Consider the following 19,115-nt stretch of genomic DNA (forward strand, 5'->3'; position numbering starts at 1 on the left):
AACACATACATATACATGTATATATACATATACCCTTTGCTGCCTATCGCTGTGCGACTTACCCCCTTTGCTGTGCTAGGTTTCCTCCCGTGAATATCAGCATGAGAATGAGGCTTCCATTGGAGCCTATGAAAGCGTCCTCTCGTGAGTGCAATGCAAACACGAGGTAGCGCCCGCATTGCACTTCACTTCAAATACCAGCGCACATGTGCCTGCTCTGGTATTAGAAGTGGAGCGCACATATCGTGCTTGTGAAAGTGCAATTTTGCGCTCCACTCATAATCTGGCACTTAGATAATAAATCTGCAATATCTACCGTGCAACCTGCGTCCCATGAACAGAAAAAAATATAATTTTGTAAAGTATATTTATACTTTTCTCTAATCTGTCTTATCTGTCAATTGAAAAAAAAAAATAGCTAATTATTTACATAAAGTATCTATATTGATAGCTATATAGACAGACAAACAGATATATACCGACATACACAGAGATCTGTAAATGTCCACTAGTCCTGTTCCTAGCTATTACATATACATACATGATGCATATAAAAAAAATATACAAATTCATGTTACTAATGCACAGGCAGATAAATATATACAAGCCATCTTATTGCTTATGTAGGGCATGTAATTGGCTATCTGGCTGGTATACTCTAACATGAATTCTTTACAGAACTTTGGATCAAAACATTGCAAAGGGATGTTTCAACTTTTAAAAAAAGTTGCTGTGTTTCCAACATGATCAGGAAAAGCATTTCCTGACTTCTGAGCAGACAAATAACAGCTTTAAAGATCTCCGACCTTGTCAGAAAGAGAAGCAAAGTTACAATTTGTTTCAGACATATGAGAAGCGAGTGAAGAGGCTGTAAGAGGGCTCTGGTCTGTTCCACATAGGTTTTGCGCATCTTCAATACTGCCAAATTGTTGTAAGCATCTACATGGTCATTATTATGGTCCAAAGTTAGCATGAAACACTGATACACAAAGTCAGGTATCCTATACCCACTGCCACATATCTGAGCTTATAACTAACTTCTTTTCTTCCTCATTTTCAGCCAATGAAAGGGCCCTTTGAAATGAAGTTTAAATCATATCATACTGCTGAGCATAAAGAAACAGAGTCACAGATTGTTAAATAGTTGGCAGTTGTTGACTCCCATCTGCAGAAGCCGTCTATAGAATTGCAGCTCTATATCTGGCTGGTCAGTGTAGTGTACACATAATGGCTTCCTCATGAGTATTATCCTGTTTGAGACCCTCTTTGTAATATTCTGTGGCAGACATCATGTTATTAATTTCCTTGTATATTAGGGCCCCAGCACACAGTGTGTTTACTTCTTTAGGACTTACTCTTTACAAACAAGGGTTAGAGCTAAAGTAAACACTATCAATGGTTGATCCACCCTTATGTATAATTTTCCAAGACAGAGCAATATATCAACCCTCTACTGATGTACTTAAGTATTAAAGTTTACAATATAGATGGGGATACCACATGCAAAATCAGCTACTTCATGTGCAATAATAGACCTAAAGGAACTAGTTGTAAACCATTTAATACACTTCAACACATATAATGGATAATTGGGAATAAATTAAAGTGCACTGTCCCTTTAAATTACCACTGCTATACCACAGTAAGTTCACACACCACTATAAATTAAAAAAAAAAGTGGCACACAACATTACAAATTAGCACATTGTTCTCCAAATTATCTATCCATAACCATGACTCAAATGCTTTTAAATGTTTAAATAATTTAGTGTAAATAACATGCTTAGTTTAGTAAACATGTTGTCTACTAAATGATTTAAACATTTATAAAGATTAGAGGGATGGTTATATTGTAATATATTGTAAATACATTTACTAACAATTAGAATAATAAGAATAGTACACAATGTTACAAATTAGCACATTGATACAAGTAGTTTATCAACCACCCTTCAAATGTTTATAAACTTTTAAATATTTTAGTGTAAATAACAGGCAAGGCTTAGTAAACAGGCTGTCTATTAAATTATTTAACCCTTTCATGCCGGGGTTAACATGTCTACATCGGAACAACTGTTCTGATGTAAATAATTTGAATTCTTGCGATCGTGCACGTGATCACGAGATTTCAGATCCAGACTGCGATCCCATCAGGGAAGTGCCAGTGGCTTCAGGAAAGCCAAGCTGTTAGGACGTTGTATTCCGTCCATCGGCACTAAAGCCCAGCAAAATTCGGACGGAATACAACGCCGTAACGGAGTTAAAAGGTTACACATTAGAGGGATAGCTATAGATGTTTTAAATAAATGTACTAACAATTTAAACATTTTGAGAAATGTAAGTTTAATAATAACTTATAACTGTTTTTTTTATAAAGTGCATAAGAAAATAATATGTATTATATGTAATATGTGTCTCACTTATTAACTGTATATTTGTTTTCACTACTTGTCAAATAAATCAGATTGATTTTAAAGAACTAGTGGCAAAGCAAGCTTGAAAGGGATTAATGGGCAAATTAAATAATTGGTTTGCCTTGACCAAATCAGTTTCCACATATACTTGCTATTGAGTGGACCAATCAGATAATCAATGTTTCCATAGCAACCACCTGATAGCTATAAGGTTTGGCAATACCTTATTTGAAAATCTCTTTCAAGTGATTAATGTGATGTGTTTGTTCGCATTGTAATTTCCCTACTTATCTTTTGTAGTTTTAAAAGTATATGTTTACTTAAAGGGACATAATACTCATATGCTAAATCACTTGAAACTGATGCAGTATAACTGTAAAAAGCTGACAGGAAAATATCACCTGAGCATCTCTATGTAAAAAAGGAAAATATTTTACCTCACAATCTCCTCAGCTCAGCAGAGTAAGTTCTGCGTAAAAAGTTATACTCAGCTGCTCCCAGCTGCAGGTAAAAAAATGAAAAAAAATGAAGAAATTAACAGCAGCCAATCAGCATCAGCAGTGCTGAGGTCATGAACTCTAACTGTGATCTCATGAGATTTGACTTAACTCTCATGAGATTTCATAGTAAGCTTCCTTTACCTGATTGGTGAAATAATATGAGAGTGCACGATGCTAGTCCCTTCAGATGTCCCAGGACAAACACACTAAAATGCTGCTTAGAAATCCTTTACAATGGGATGTGGCTACTGAGAAACTTTTGAGGTAAAATATCTTTCTTTTTTACATAGAGATGTTCAGGTGATATTTTCTAGTCAGCTTTTTACAGCTAAACTGCATCACTTTCAAGTGTTTAAACATTTGGTTATTATGGCCCTTTAAATTAAAAGATAACCTTTCTGTAGCATAGATCCCTACTTTTAAGTTTTAATGTGAGTGCCTCTCACCACTGTGCTTTCTCTTTGGTATATAAACTATTAATTAGTATTGAGACCACTGGAGACAACCTTTTGAAAGTGAGTAACAATTTTTCATATTTGTCCCAGTCTTTATCTGAATTATGAAACAATGAATTTTAATGTCCCTTTAACGCTCCAATGAGGGTTTCATTCTTCTTTTTTATGGGAAAGAGATACCATTTCAACAACCTCACCTAATTGTTAAACGTCATTAATTAAACTTAGGACATGCCATTTTAAACAACTTTGCAATTTACTTTTATCATCAAATTTGCTTTGTTCTTTTGGTATTCTTTGTTGAAAGTTAACCCTAGGTAGGCTCATATGCTAATTTCTAAGCCCTTGAAGGCCGCATCTTATCTCAGTGCATTTTGACAGTTTTTCACAACTAGACAGTGCTAGTTCATGTTTGCCATATAGATAACATTGTGCTCACTCCCGTGGAGTTATTTGTGAGTCAGCACAGATTGGCTAAAATGCAAGTCTATCAAAAGAACTCAGATAAGGGGGCAGTCTGCAGAGGCTCAAATACAAGGTAATTATAGAGGTAAAAAGTATATTAATATAACAGCGTTGGTTGTGCAAAACTGGGGAACGGGTAATAAAGGGATTATCTATCTTTTTAAACAATAAACATTTTCAAGTAGACTGTCCCTTTAAAGTAAGTGTCCAGGGAGTTAAGAAATTGACATTTTTAATTTCAACTCATATTATCTTGCACAGGATTTCCCAAATGCATTACAATATCCCAGAAGATCTGGAAGGGTTGACCAGTAGATCACAAGATTTACCATTGTACCACAAGCAGTACAGACATTAAACATGTGACACTATGGTATAGATAGCTGTTTTACATGTGCAAATTGTTGTTCAAGAGAGTATTATAATAATGAATTCATTTAAACTGGCCAAATTCATAAAATAGCAGATTACTTCTCTGCAATAAGATCCAGTAGAGAGGCGCACCACAGAGACAATCACTCCAGAGTAAAAGTAACTGTTAGTTTATTGCGGCACATCGTTAAAAACATATAACAGGGCACACAGGCCCAGCAGGCTCACAGGTAAAAACACAACACAGGTGTGTCAGATAGTCAAGCAGACATGTTTCGTGAGCATGCTCACTTGTTCACTGCATATGGGACTAGTCTGACACACCATTACTTATACCACAGACTTAAAGACACAGTATAGATTTTAAAGTGGTACAAATTAACAATGGACTCTAAATAGTATACTTTTATTTCTAAATACTTTATATGAAGAGAGAAATTAATAAATCAGATATTGTCTTATAGCTATCCTTTAACCATGTAAATGGTAAACGTTGAGAGTTGCAGCTACTGTATTGTAACAATTTTAAACAATTCAAAGTATATAAACCTATCATACGTATTGTTTAAGTAGTACTGTCAAGTGTTAAAAAGGTAATATTTGCAACAATATGCAGTTTATGACTAGAAAGCACTATATATTCCATTAAGACTATATTGACTTTGTTTCACTTATAATAGTACATATAGAAAGAACAACCTTATTTTATTATTTTCATATAAGTATTTAGAAATAAAAGTATACTATTTAGAGTCCTGTGTTGTGTTTTTACCTGTGAGCCTGCTGGGCCTGTGTGCCCTGTTATATGCTTTTAACGATGTGCCGCAATAAACTAACAGTTACTTTTACTCTGGAGTGATTGTCTCTGTGGTGCGCCTCTCTACTGGATCTATTTGCATTTACTTTTAAGTTGGCAGACTTAACTTGGGGCCGCATAACAGGACTTTCCATATTTGCACCCACTCTCCTTTGAGCCGACAGGAGGATTTGTTTCTCCACCCCCTGCAGCAATCACGTTGGGAGTAGTGAATCGAGCGCTACACACACAGAACCTCTTGTGTCCTCCTACTTCTCTGTAATGTCTGTAATAATCTACAAGGTCATATAAACCTCCACTTGCATAAATTATCTTCTCTCTCAGATCAGGAGTTCAAGATTATATGTTATAGAGGTTGAAAGAGGCAGAATTTCAAAGCTCCTTATTTTTACTCTTAACGGTATACTAAACCCAAATGTTTTCTTTCATGATTCAGTTAGAGAAGCAATTTTAAGCAACTTTGTAATTTACTCCTATTGTCACTTTTCTTTGTTCTCTTGGTATCTTTATTTGAAAAAGCAGGAATCTAAACTAAGGAGCCAGATCATTTTTGATTCAGCAACTGGGTTGCGCTTGCTGATTGGTGGATAAATGTACCCACCAATCAGCAAGCGCTATCCTGGGTGCTGAACCAAAAATGGGCCAGCTCTTTAGCTAAGATTCCTGCAGGATCTAGAAGGAATACCAAGAGAACGAAGAAAAAATGATAATAGGAGTAAATTACAAAGTTGCTTAAAATTGCTGCTGTATCTGAATCATGAAAGAAAAAATGTATCTTTAATATCCTTTTAATTTGCTATAACTTAAGGACTTGTCATTTTGCATTGACCACATATTCATGATACAGTCACAAAACCCCTCAATTGAAACAGTAGGCTTTCATATTTTAAGTGACAGTCATATGGCCCTTATACCCAACTATTACACTGACCATATTATAACCAGGCAGTTATATGACCCTTATATGCCACTATTACACTGACCATATTATAACCAGGCAGTTATATGACCCTTATATGCCACTATTACACTGACCATATTATAACCAGGCAGTCATATGGCCCTTATACCCAACTATTAAATTGACCATATTATAACCAGGCAGTCATATGACCCTTATATGACACTATTACACTGACCATATATATTATAATCAGGCAGTTATATGGCCCTTATATGCCACTATTACACTGACCATATTATAACCAGGCAGTTATATGACCCTTATATGCCACTATTACACTGACCATATATATTATAACCAGGCAGTTATATGGCCCTTATATGCCACTATTACACTGACCATATTATAACCAGGCAGTTATATGACCCTTATATGCCACTATTACACTGACCATATATATTATAACCAGGCAGTTATATGACCCTTATATGCCACTATTACACTGACCATATTATAACCAGGCAATCATATGACCCTTATATGCCACTATTACACTGACCATATATATTATAACCAGGCAGTTATATGGCCCTTATATGCCACTATTACACTGACCATATTATAACCAGGCAGTTATATGACCCTTATATGCCATTATTAAAGAGGAAAATATCTGCTTTCTCTTGTGAGACCATGTTAACTAAATGTTGAAGCACTTGTAAATGATACAGCAGCATATCTGTAAAAAGCTGACTAGAAAATCAAAATATTACATCTAAAAAACAAATATTTTTTTCAGTAGCCACATTGCATTGTAAAGGGACTTTCAGCAGCAAATCAGGATACTAGTCCTGGGTCTTGCAAGGGAGCGTGCATCTAGTATGTGCAGCACAGTCATGTTCTCGTCCCACAGAATCAGACTAAAGCATGAACTCAGCACTGATGATGCTAACTGGCTGTTTTTTTTCCAATAGCTCACAAAGCACTTATTCAGACTACAAATATATATTTAAGCCAGAAAACCAAGTCCACACCTTATTTGTTGATACCCAAGATTATTTATTTCCTAAATGATCACACCATGACACAAAATAGGACACAAATGGATAATTTAGTATACAGTGCCATAAAACCAACACATGTTACTATGCATTGTCCCAGTATTTCACATTTATTCACTTTATAAATAAAATTTTAAACTTTCGCACATACAGTAGTCTCATAATTACTGCAAAACTCAGACATAGCAATAAATTTGGGATTATTTAGCTAGGGCATTGTAAATACATTAATTGATTAATGAATTAATTATAAATTAATTAACTTAACTTATCTGGGGATAAATAATTCTCCTCAATGGGACTTTTAAATGTAGCATTACTTTAACTATGGGCTTAAGCCCATTGCTGGGTCTCTAGCGATAAAATGACATGTTCTAAAACAAAACAGCATGTCATTTTTCCACTATAATGACCCTTTAAGTGGAACTTTATTAGAGTATCATTATCGTTACATTTTTATCACAATGATCAACTATTTTTTTACTTTTTTTTTTTACGTGAAACTTTATTACAGCATATACATGTGTTTTTATATACATACATACACATATATACAAATCATTTTGAATCAATTTGTTCTTATGTGTTTTACTATGTATTTAATGTAATTATTTTACATTCCAATGTTATATATATATATATATATATATCAGCATATATTCATATAGATATATAGGTATAGACATATATTTTACACAACAATAATTTTATATATATATAAATATTGAAATATATATACAGAATTAAAAAGAACATTTACTTCTATGTGAAGAACATTGTAATGTAAAATATTCATAACTACCTTCGGCTTTAGCGATGTAAGTCTTACGCGGTGTCGGGTTAGCGAGCTAGCGATAAGTGTTAGTTTTTTTCTGAACAGCGCGCTCCATTGTAGTCTATGAAGAGAAGTTAGCATAGTTGTGATATCCAAAGTCCTGAAGAGTTTTTGCTCATGTGCTAACTTTTTCATTTTTAACTTGTAATAGGCATTACGCATGCTAAAGCCAGCGTTACAAATTTACTTTCAGCGATGTTAGCACGTGAGTAAAAAATATATTTAGCACGCCACTTGTAATCTGGCCCACAATCTGAAGTTTTGCATGAAATGATTTAGTCTGACACTCTACGTCCTATGTTTTATTTTTAATTTTATATTTTATTTGTTTTGTATGCTTCTTTCATTTTGTATTTAATTGTATGCTTTAAATATGCACTAAAGTCAAAATGAAACTTTTATTATTCAGAGAGTGCATGTCATTTAAATAAAAGAAATTACTTTTTGAGGCACTATCTCCTACTGGGAACGTAGTGTATACATATATGTGATTGGCTTATGGCTGTTACATGATACAGGAGGCAGCAAAAATTGAAGCAAACGTCTAAGTTTCTCAGAAAACAAAATATTGCTCATTTGAAATTCAGAGTGTTCTTGTATTGTCTTGTTAATTTACATGTTGATTGTGCAAATCTACTAGATTTAATGATCCTTTAAACCATGATAAAGAATTACCAGCTAAATACAAAAGTTCACAAAATTGAAAATAATTTGCATCAACTAAAAATAGTTTTTCTCAAACTGCCAAATGAAAAAGGAAATTGCTGCAACCTCCTTACTGTTAGGAAATGAGTTGCAATTCCTTGCTGGAGATTTATATTAAAAGGGGAATGAAAATACACTTAACAGTGGAAAGACGTTACAGAGGAATCTGGTGTCCTTTCTATAGACTTTATCCGATCTGGCTGAACTTTCACAATAACTGGAGGGTTTTAAATAACATCTCTATTTTATTTTCTAGTCTAGAAAAAAAAATGCCAAAGGCTGAAAGGACTTGGATGATTTTGATGGGTGTACTAGAGGAAATAAATGTCATAAAAAAATAATAGTAAAGAATCTTAAACAGAAACATCCAAGTAGGTTTAATATTCTGTTCCAGATTTTTTGTTTTGTTCTTCAGTCATCATGGGGTAAAATAATGCAGCCAAACAGAATTGGTGATTTCTGGCTCATACATTTTTATAAGAAAGGTGTAATTAATTATTATTATTATTAAAGGAACAATATTAAACTCTTTCTGTGGCTTAATAGAAGGTAATATTATTTAATGTATACAGGGATATGAACATATATTTTCTACTTATTTATATTAAAACAAAATGAGTTTTACATGGGAAACAGTCAATCTGAAATCTAGAAATGAAGCATAGATATGTTTACAGTGTTTGGCTTTATTTCTTTTTACAAGAAATTAATAGGACACAGAACAGTACAGTTTGTTACCCCTATGTGCTGCAAATGGCTTATAGCTGCTTAAGAGTATTAAATGTATGCACAGTTTTCTTCATATTTATTTTTGCATTTGAATGAGCTGTTTTTGTGCATTTAAACTATATACTTTTGTTCTCAAGGACATTCCCATTTAAATGCGCTTAGCCTGCAGGAAAATCAGACCTGTTCATATTCTTTCTTTTTATGCACAAAACCTAATAGGTATTGCAATGATTTATGGTTGGAGAATTAAATGAGCAAAACTACAAAAATCTCTCCCACCCCCACTGGCAGGTTAATTTATACTGCTTGATCATGTTTACATAGATTTTCTTAAGAGAAAACAGCAGTGTTTGTATTTTCAGTATAGGTGGTGGTTGCAACAGGGCAATACAGTTATTTCAAACGACAAAATAAAGGTAAATGATTTATTTGCAAACACACTCTAATGGATAAACTGACCAGACAATTTAATAAACTAACAACTTGAATGTCTGTATTGAAGCCGGTAATCATTTTTGACAGTATGGCAATGGTTAAAATCAATGCTACATATTGATTATCTGACCCCAAACTGAGTTTCTAAGTGGAATAAATAAATCTCGAAAAGTAAGAATCTTGTAATTACATTCTTTTTCTGTAATAAATTAACATATTAGGTGAATTGATTAACACCTTGTTAGCTGTGATTGCAAACTCTGACATTACTTGCTTTATTTAGATGAGCCAATCTCGGCTTGCTTCTGGAGAATTTTTTCATTTATTAAAGGGAATGTCAATTTTCATGTGAAAGTGCCCATTTTTTAAAAAAAAAACTATTGAAAACAGGGGCACTTTCATTCATGAAAATTGACATTGCACCGAATTTTAAAAATACTTACCTTGTTCTTCTGAAACGGCAGATCGCAGTTCTGATATGATGCCCCCGCTTGCTTCTTCCTAGTTAACTTAGCCAGCAATGACGAAAACGGCTTCCTCCAATCACGGCATTGCCTCAGGCAATGATTCCCCTGGGGGGGAAGCCGTGATTGGAGAACGCCGGGAATCATCATTGCTGACGTATGAAGAGGTTTGCGACTGGCTGGTGAAGCACTGGAGCGGTTTCAAGAAGAAAAGGTAAGTATTTAAAGAAAATGGGTGAAATGTAAACTTTCATGAATGAAAGTTCCCTTGTTTTTAATAGTATTTTTAAAAAACGGCACTCATTCTTGAAAGTTTACATTCACTTTAAAGGAAGGTAAAAACAGACAGACAACGTTTCAGACTCACATGTCCTTAAAGGGATACTGAACCAATTTTTTTTCTTTCATTATTCAGATACAGCATACAATTTTAAGCAAAATTCAAATTTACCCCTATAATCAATTTTTCTTCATTCTCTTGGTATCTTATTTGAAAAACAGTAATGTAAGCTATTGAGCCGGCCCATCTTTGGTTCAGCACCTGGGTAGCGCTTGCTGATTGGTGTCTAAATGTAGCCACCAATCAGCAAGCGCTACTTAGGGTGCTGAACCAAAAAGGGTCCGGCTCTGAACCTTACATTTCTGATTTTTCAAATAAAAATAACAAGAGAACGTAGAAAAATTAATAATAGGAGTAAATTAGAAAGTTGCTTAAAATTGTATGCTGTATCTGAATAATGAAAGAAAAATGTTGGGTTCAGTATCCCTTTAAGGACATACAATTTCTGCGTGTATAGTGTTTTGAATACTTGGGAGCCCACTGTGCAGTGCTCTTCAGATTTTGCACTTTTAAGATTGAACCAGTGCCACTGTCATTTTGTTAGCAAAACATGCCAACTAGGGATATATATGTGATAGGTTTAAGCTTGTGAAGCGAGAATGTGCATTTTGAGTTCCTGGAACTGGAAAATTCCCAATTTTCAACTTACATTACATAAAAGGTATATAGAAATATACAGGGAGTGCAGAATTATTAGGCAAATTAGTATTTTGACCACATCATCCTCTTTATGCATGTTGTCTTACTCCAAGCTGTATAGGCTCGAAAGCCTACTACCAATTAAGCATATTAGGTGATGTGCATCTCTGTAATGAGAAGGGGTGTGGTCTAATGACATCAACACCCTATATCAGGTGTGCATAATTATTAGGCAACTTCCTTTCCTTTGGCAAAATGGGTCAAAAGAAGGACTTGACAGGCTCAGAAAAGTCAAAAATAGTGAGATATCTTGCAGAGGGATGCAGCACTCTTAAAATTGCAAAGCTTCTGAAGCGTGATCATCGAACAATCAAGCGTTTCATTCAAAATAGTCAACAGGGTCGCAAGAAGCGTGTGGAAAAACCAAGGCGCAAAATAACTGCCCATGAACTGAGAAAAGTCAAGCGTGCAGCTGCCAAGATGCCACTTGCCACCAGTTTGGCCATATTTCAGAGCTGCAACATCACTGGAGTGCCCAAAAGCACAAGGTGTGCAATACTCAGAGACATGGCCAAGGTAAGAAAGGCTGAAAGACGACCACCACTGAACAAGACACACAAGCTGAAACGTCAAGACTGGGCCAAGAAATATCTCAAGACTGATTTTTCTAAGGTTTTATGGACTGATGAAATGAGAGTGAGTCTTGATGGGCCAGATGGATGGGCCCGTGGCTGGATTGGTAAAGGGCAGAGAGCTCCAGTCCGACTCAGACGCCAGCAAGGTGGAGGTGGAGTACTGGTTTGGGCTGGTATCATCAAAGATGAGCTTGTGGGGCCTTTTCGGGTTGAGGATGGAGTCAAGCTCAACTTCCAGTCCTACTGCCAGTTTCTGGAAGACACCTTCTTCAAGCAGTGGTACAGGAAGAAGTCTGCATCCTTCAAGAAAAACATGATTTTCATGCAGGACAATGCTCCATCACACGCGTCCAAGTACTCCACAGCGTGGCTGGCAAGAAAGGGTATAAAAGAAGAAAATCTAATGACATGGCCTCCTTGTTCACCTGATCTGAACCCCATTGAGAACCTGTGGTCCATCATCAAATGTGAGATTTACAAGGAGGGAAAACAGTACACCTCTCTGAACAGTGTCTGGGAGGCTGTGGTTGCTGCTGCACGCAATCTTGATGGTGAACAGATCAAAACACTGACAGAATCCATGGATGGCAGGCTTTTGAGTGTCCTTGCAAAGAAAGGTGGCTATATTGGTCACTGATTTGTTTTTGAATGTCAGAAATGTATATTTGTGAATGTTGAGATGTTATATTGGTTTCACTGGTAAAAATAAATAATTGAAATGGGTATATATTTGTTTTTTGTCAAGTTGCCTAATAATTATGCACAGTAATAGTCACCTGCACACACAGATATCCCCCTAAAATAGCTATAACTAAAAACAAACTAAAAACTACTTCCAAAACTATTCAGCTTTGATATTAATGAGTTTTTTGGGTTCATTGAGAACATGGTTGTTGTTCAATAATAAAATTTATCCTCAAAAATACAACTTGCCTAATAATTCTGCACTCCCTGTACAACTATAATGCAAAGCGATTGTACTAGTTATAATTATTATTATTGTTTATTTATAAAATGCCAATATATTACGTAGCGCTGTAACATTAAGTATACAATGGGGTAAAATAAACAGAAGACATATACAGTCATATGAAAAAGAAAGTCCCCCCTCTTTGAATTGTATGGTTTTATATATCAGGACATAATAACAATCATCGTCCCCTTAGCAGCTCTTAAAATGAGGTAAATACAACCTCAGATGAGCAACAACACCTGACATATTACACCGTGTCATGATTTATTTAACAAAAATAAAGCCAAAATGGAAAATCCGTGTGTGAAAAACTAAGTACACCTTATGATTCAACAGCTTGTAGAACCCCCTTTAGCAGCAATAACTTGAAGTAATAATTTTCTGAATGAATTTTTAAGTCTCTCACATTGCTGTGGAGGAATTTTGTCCCACTCTTCTTTACAGCTTCAGCTCATTAAGGTTTGCAGCATTTGTTTATGCAGAGCTCTCTTAAGGTCCCGTCACAGCATTTCAATTGGGTTGCGGTCTGGACTTTGACTGGGCTATTGATTCTTTTATTTTTCAGCCATTCTGTTGTAGATTTGCTGGTGTGCTTGGGATCGTTGTCCTGTTGCATGATTAAATTTTTGCCAAACTTTATCTGTCGGACAAATAACCTCACATTTGACTCTAGAATACTTTGGTATACAGAGGAGTTCATGTTCGACTCAATGACTGCAAGGTGCCCAGGTCCTGTGGCTACAAAACAAGCCCAAATCATCACCCCTCCACCACCGTGCTTGACAGTTGGCATGAGTAGTTTGTGCTGATATGCTGTGTTTGGTTTTCGACAAACTTGGCGCTGTGCATTATGGTCAAACATCTCCACTTTGGTCTCGTCCAAAGGACATTGTTCCAGAAGTCTTGTAGTTTGTTCAGATGCAACTTTGAAAACCTAAGATCGTGCTGCCATGTTCTTTTTAGAGAGAAGAGGCATTCTCTTGGCAACCCTTCCATACAAACCATACTTGTTCAGTCTTTTTCTAAATGTAGTCATAACCTTTAACATGCTAACTGAGGCCTGTAGAGTCTAAGATGTAACTCTTGGAATTTTTTTTGCAATTTCTCTGAGCATTGCACGGACTGACCTAAGGGCGAATTTGCTGGGACGTCCACTCCTGGGAAGATTGGCGACTATCTTGAATGTTTTCCACTTGTGAATAATCTTTCTCACTGTAGAAAAACGTCACTGGGCAATGGTCTGAAGACAGTGTTGGAATGACGACCTTTCATCTTACATCTTTATTTTGTAATCCTTGGCCCAGTCCAGTCTCCTTTTTTTCATATGTCTTTCCAACTATTTAACAATCAATGTTCTATTGATATTTTACATATTTATTTGGATCTTGCAGAATGGGTGTCAAGTACTACTGCTTATCAACTTCAAATTTGTTTCCTTTGTTTCCTGTATTTTCCCCTAATTGAGGCATTGTTTTTGTTTAAAAATCTTATTCCATTTCTTATTGGTCATTTGCTCACCTAATTCCCTGTGCCATTGATATACATAACTATGAATGTAGCCCTAATCTGTCACAAGCACAATCTTGTATTGTATACAAATAATATATGTAGCTGGATTCTGCATTAGGCAGGTCTTCTCAAAAGGCAAAAAGTTACAAGCCAGCTTCTGTCTTTGTTTATGTATATGAATACAGTGAGATAGTTGTGCGTCCGTTAACCATGAAGAAAATGTATCCGTACTCCATATCTGGAGTATACCTTGAAATAGTTAATTTCCTTGTGCCATTATACTGTAAAAGAAACACTCTTGCTGCAAACGAAAAGTCATTTGTCTTAAGCCTAGTGATAAATTCTGGGGGTGCTCAGTGATTTCCCTGAAGTGCATCACTGGAAAATATGGTGTAGAAATACTGTATATATGGTGGTCTGTATTAGCTTTTCCTATTCTTTAAATAATTCGCAATTTTTTTCTGGTTGTGACCTTGCAGGAAGCTGTGCAGTTATGCCAGTGTTTTTTGTCTGTAGGATAGATTTGTCCAATCTCTCCCAGGCCTTGCTTTTCTGAGTTAGCATAACATTCAGTTATTCTCTGGAGCAGTACAACTGGTCTATATACACTTATAGAAATATATACTGCTATACTTGCATGGCATGTATATTGTTTTCTTATTTGTCTATGGCTTTATTCCTACCCATATATAATCTTCCGCTACTCTCTGGCATTTCTGAAGGATATCTTGTGGGTGCAGGATTGGGACTGTCTGTAGCAAGAACAATATTTTGGGAAATATATTAATTGTATCACCCCAATTCTCACCAAACACAATATTCTTTTATATATTGGCCCTCCCTGGTAATGCTTACCAGTGAGAAGCCCTCTCCCAAAGGGGCGTGGACAGAAAAGACGACTCCCCTGATTACCTATAAAGGTAATCTGGACCCATTCCCCTTATCCTCTTAGTTCTATCTAGCCTTCAAGGTGGACAGGACTAGGAGACGCTCTTCGATCCTGGGCAGTGGGTGGCTGCTAGAACTTACCTGGGGACTGATTGTTGTTTCCCCTGCAGTGGATGGATCCTGGCTTGTGGGAGCAGCTGTATAGGTCTTCCTTAGAGCCACTCTGTTCTGTTACGTCACCGGAAATGACGTCACGGGGGTTCAGTCTTTTTTTTCATATGTCTTTCCAACTATTTAACAATAGTTCAAATTAATCTCGGTGTGGGCCTGGCGGTATCAGTTGCTTTCCTTGGTGTACAAGAAACGTTGCTGGATGATCCAGGTTGCCTACCTTCCCACCGTGAGTGCCTAGGCTATATGCCGGTGGTGCTGTTGTATAAGAGCACTTTTTTATATAACTTTGTAAATTTAGAGTTCTTTATTCTTTAATAGTTTTGCCTTACTTTTACAAATGTCCCAATATTGAGCAAGGGCCTAATATTGATCTTGACACTGCCCAAGGAAAAACAGCTACTTTAAAAAGGTATGTTTTTTTTTTGCCACTGTTTGCAAATGTTATTTTTTTTTTATGGGGCTTTTATTATTTATTTATTTTTAGCCCTTAGCCTGAGCCCAAGCCTGTGCATTATGTGATAAACCCTGTTGGCAGAACAAGAAATTATGTAAAGATTGCCTTTTTTAACTTTTTGGTGGAAGTGCTAATGCAGCCACATTTTCTGGTAAACATTGTTCTGAGGGTGTTCAACTAGCTGACACTGATTCTGAGGGCAACTAGCTGACACTGATTCTGAGGGCAACTAGCTGACACTGATTCTGAGGGCAAGGCTTCTTCAGTTCATTCAAATGACCCTGCTTCTGCTGTTTTTGATACTACTACATTATGTGAATTTATTAAATGCATCAAAGAGACTTTAGGTGTTGAGGATGAACAACCTTCTGTATCTTCAGACTGTTTTAAATCTAAAGCAGATTCTATTGAAACTTTTCCTATAACAATCTATAAAGAAAATTTATTTGGGGGAATTTTCAAAGAATTAAAAACAGTTTAATGTTTCAGAAAAAATATTAAAAAAAATGTCCTTTGCCAAAACCACTTCATTGACAATTTTCTTCTTCACCTAAAATTGATGCAGCAATTTCAAGATTAACTAAGAAATTATTATTTCCTATAGATGACGCTGGTGCTTTTAGAGATGTAATGGAAAGGAACATTGATCATAATCTTAAACCCGGTCGGAGTGTAAGGGCTGTTCATCAAGCTGTTTCCCGATACAAGGTCTTTGATGTTAAAGACAAGTAACAGAAGACAGAGCCGTTGTCACATCAGGAAATACTGTCGAAGCAGGTGGTGTCTCATCTCCCATCCGCATGAGTGGATAAAAGCCGGGAGTACTGCATCTAACCGAGAAAGCACGGAACCGCAAGTATCATAAGAGTTAACTAACATGCATGTTATAACTGGCCAGTTTTTCTATTAACTCAGGCTAAATATCGCCCTTCCGCAAGTGTGGTTTGAAAGGGGGTAATTTAAAAGTCTCAGAGTGTGCCGAGTGAAAATACAGATGAACTGCTATATACACGCTGACCCAATTAACGACCTCTACCTTGCTAGAGACGCACTAATATATTAACATATTACTGCTGTGATGTGCTATATAACTTGTGCATATGTTTAGATCTACATGAACTGTGATACTCTGTGTGTAGCTGAACTCAGGCTGAATATTGCCCTACCGCAAGTGTGGTTTGAAAGCGGTGAACTTAAAAAGCCTTAGAGTGTGTCGAGTGAAAATACAGATGAATTTCTATACATATGCTGAATAAATTAACGGCTTCTGCTTTGCTAAATATGCACTAACATATTATTGTGCTGCTGCTTTGTCTGAAAGGGTGTTTTACATGTACGAGAAATCCAATTACTATGGCCCTTTGAATGTCAAACAAGTCTCACGTATAAGAGGACATATTTGTAACAAAAAGAAGTGAAACTTTGACGGTATATTTGTCTTACAGAGTACATCAAAGATAACACATTGGATACAGTATTGAAAGTTTGTTCATATAAAGGACTGTCCTTTGCAACATTGAAGTGAACTGTTCAAATTTCAGGATGTTGATTCTTCCAGGGACGCCTGAGTTGATTCTTGGTTATTTTATGTATGAATGTTTTTTGCATGAGTGGATGGACTGAAAGTTTTGGATTCTTGTGTATTTCATTATATGTCTTTAGGCACTATGGAATAAAGTTAAGCCTTATTTTTTGCAAAAAGGTGTGCTGAGTTTTTTCAAGAGTAGTTTTATGGTAGGATTTGAGGCAATACTATACTCTTGCACCCTTTATATAATCATTAGATTCCTTTCATTATTATTAGAATATGTCAGTGGTGCTGTGACTAGTACTAAGATTTTTTAAAAGAATCAACCAGTTCCAGTTGGGCTTAAGGCACATTCTACATGGGCATTGTCAACATCATGGGATTTGCAAACAGATGCTTCAACTATGGAGATATGTCAAGCAGCAGTCTGGAGTTCTCCACATATCATATTACAAGTTGGATGTGTGACAGTCTTCTACAGCAAAATTTGGAAGAAAAGTCTTATCATCTGTGGTTTCCTAATAAACTTCTTATACAGCATTTTGTCTTTGTTTGGCTTATTTTTTATCCCACCCAATGTTTACCTATTTATATTGTGTCACGGATACCAGGCTGCAGGGGTTAAACTCCTTCCCCCTACCTCTACCCCCCCCTGTTGTTTCTCAGTGGTTTTGGGCTCCTCAGAGCAACCACAATCTCCCAGAGGTTTCGTACTTGTACTGCTGGACACTCTGGATCAATGGACACAATGGAGGCGCCAGTCTGTCTGGAGGGGCGGCGGGAGATTTGAGGGTCAGATAAGGCTTGTTATCAAGATCAGTTTTTGTATAAATTTTGTGTTTTTACCAATAAAGTGTATTTCATGTTTTCACCTAAAAGCTAGTCTGTCTAGTTATTTGGGTGGGTTCTGCTAGAATAACTTCCTCCGCTACATAGCGGCAGGTTCCAGGCATCGGGAGGATCTATTGGCGGAGCTACCCAGTCGGGGTAGCCGGAATTCATCACATATTGCTTTATTTTCTTCTCACTGGTAAGCATTACCAGGGAGGGCCAAGATAACTAGAAATTAACAAACAAATATAAGCAATTTCTATATCTTGGTTCATTTCCCTGGGTAATGCTTACCAGGTTTCCCTTTCTTCTTTTCCACCTATGAAGGCTGGACATCTCTAAGAGGATAAGGGGAATGGGTCCAGATTACCTTTATAGGTAATTAGGGGAATGGTCTTTTCTGTCCACGTCCCTTTGGGAGAGGGCTTCTCACTGGTAAGCATTACCCAGAGATATGAGCCAAGATATAGAAATTGCTTATATTTGTTTGTTAATTTCTAGTTGTTTTAAAGCTCTACATAGTTGGAATTTAAAAGGATCTGCGTATTGGGATTTAGTTTTATTCCTAGACCAGCATCTGCTTATAGTTTGTGAAATTATGTTGGGTGTAACCATGATGTGTAAAATTTCTGAGGTAAATAAGTTTAAGTGAAGATTAGATATTTGACCATATATTGTAAAATTTTCCTAAGACAGTAGGCAGCAGTGTTTTAAGTGTCATTAAATTATCTACATTATCATACATAGCCTGCTTAAAGGGACATGAATCCCAAAACTTTTCTTTCTTGATTCAGATAGATCATATTATTTTAAACATCTTTCTAATGTTCCACTTTTATCTAATTTATTTAATTCTCTTGGTATCCATTGTTGAAAGAGCAGTAGTACACTACTGGGAGCTAACTAAAAGCCAATGACAAGAGGCATATAGGTGCAGCCACCAATCAGCAGCGTCTGGGCCTACCTAGGTATACTTTTCAACAAAGGA

The 19,115-nt window shown here is 36.1% G+C and overlaps 1 pseudogene; it reads right to left on the reverse strand.

Annotated features, from left to right (window-relative positions):
* Positions 1-710: 710 nt before the first annotated feature.
* Positions 711-13,791, reverse strand: LOC128661386 (tetratricopeptide repeat protein 8-like; annotated as a pseudogene).
* Positions 13,792-19,115: the final 5,324 nt, after the last annotated feature.

This window comes from Bombina bombina, chromosome 5, assembly GCF_027579735.1.
Source record: "Bombina bombina isolate aBomBom1 chromosome 5, aBomBom1.pri, whole genome shotgun sequence".
Classification (NCBI taxonomy): Eukaryota; Metazoa; Chordata; class Amphibia; order Anura; family Bombinatoridae; genus Bombina; species Bombina bombina.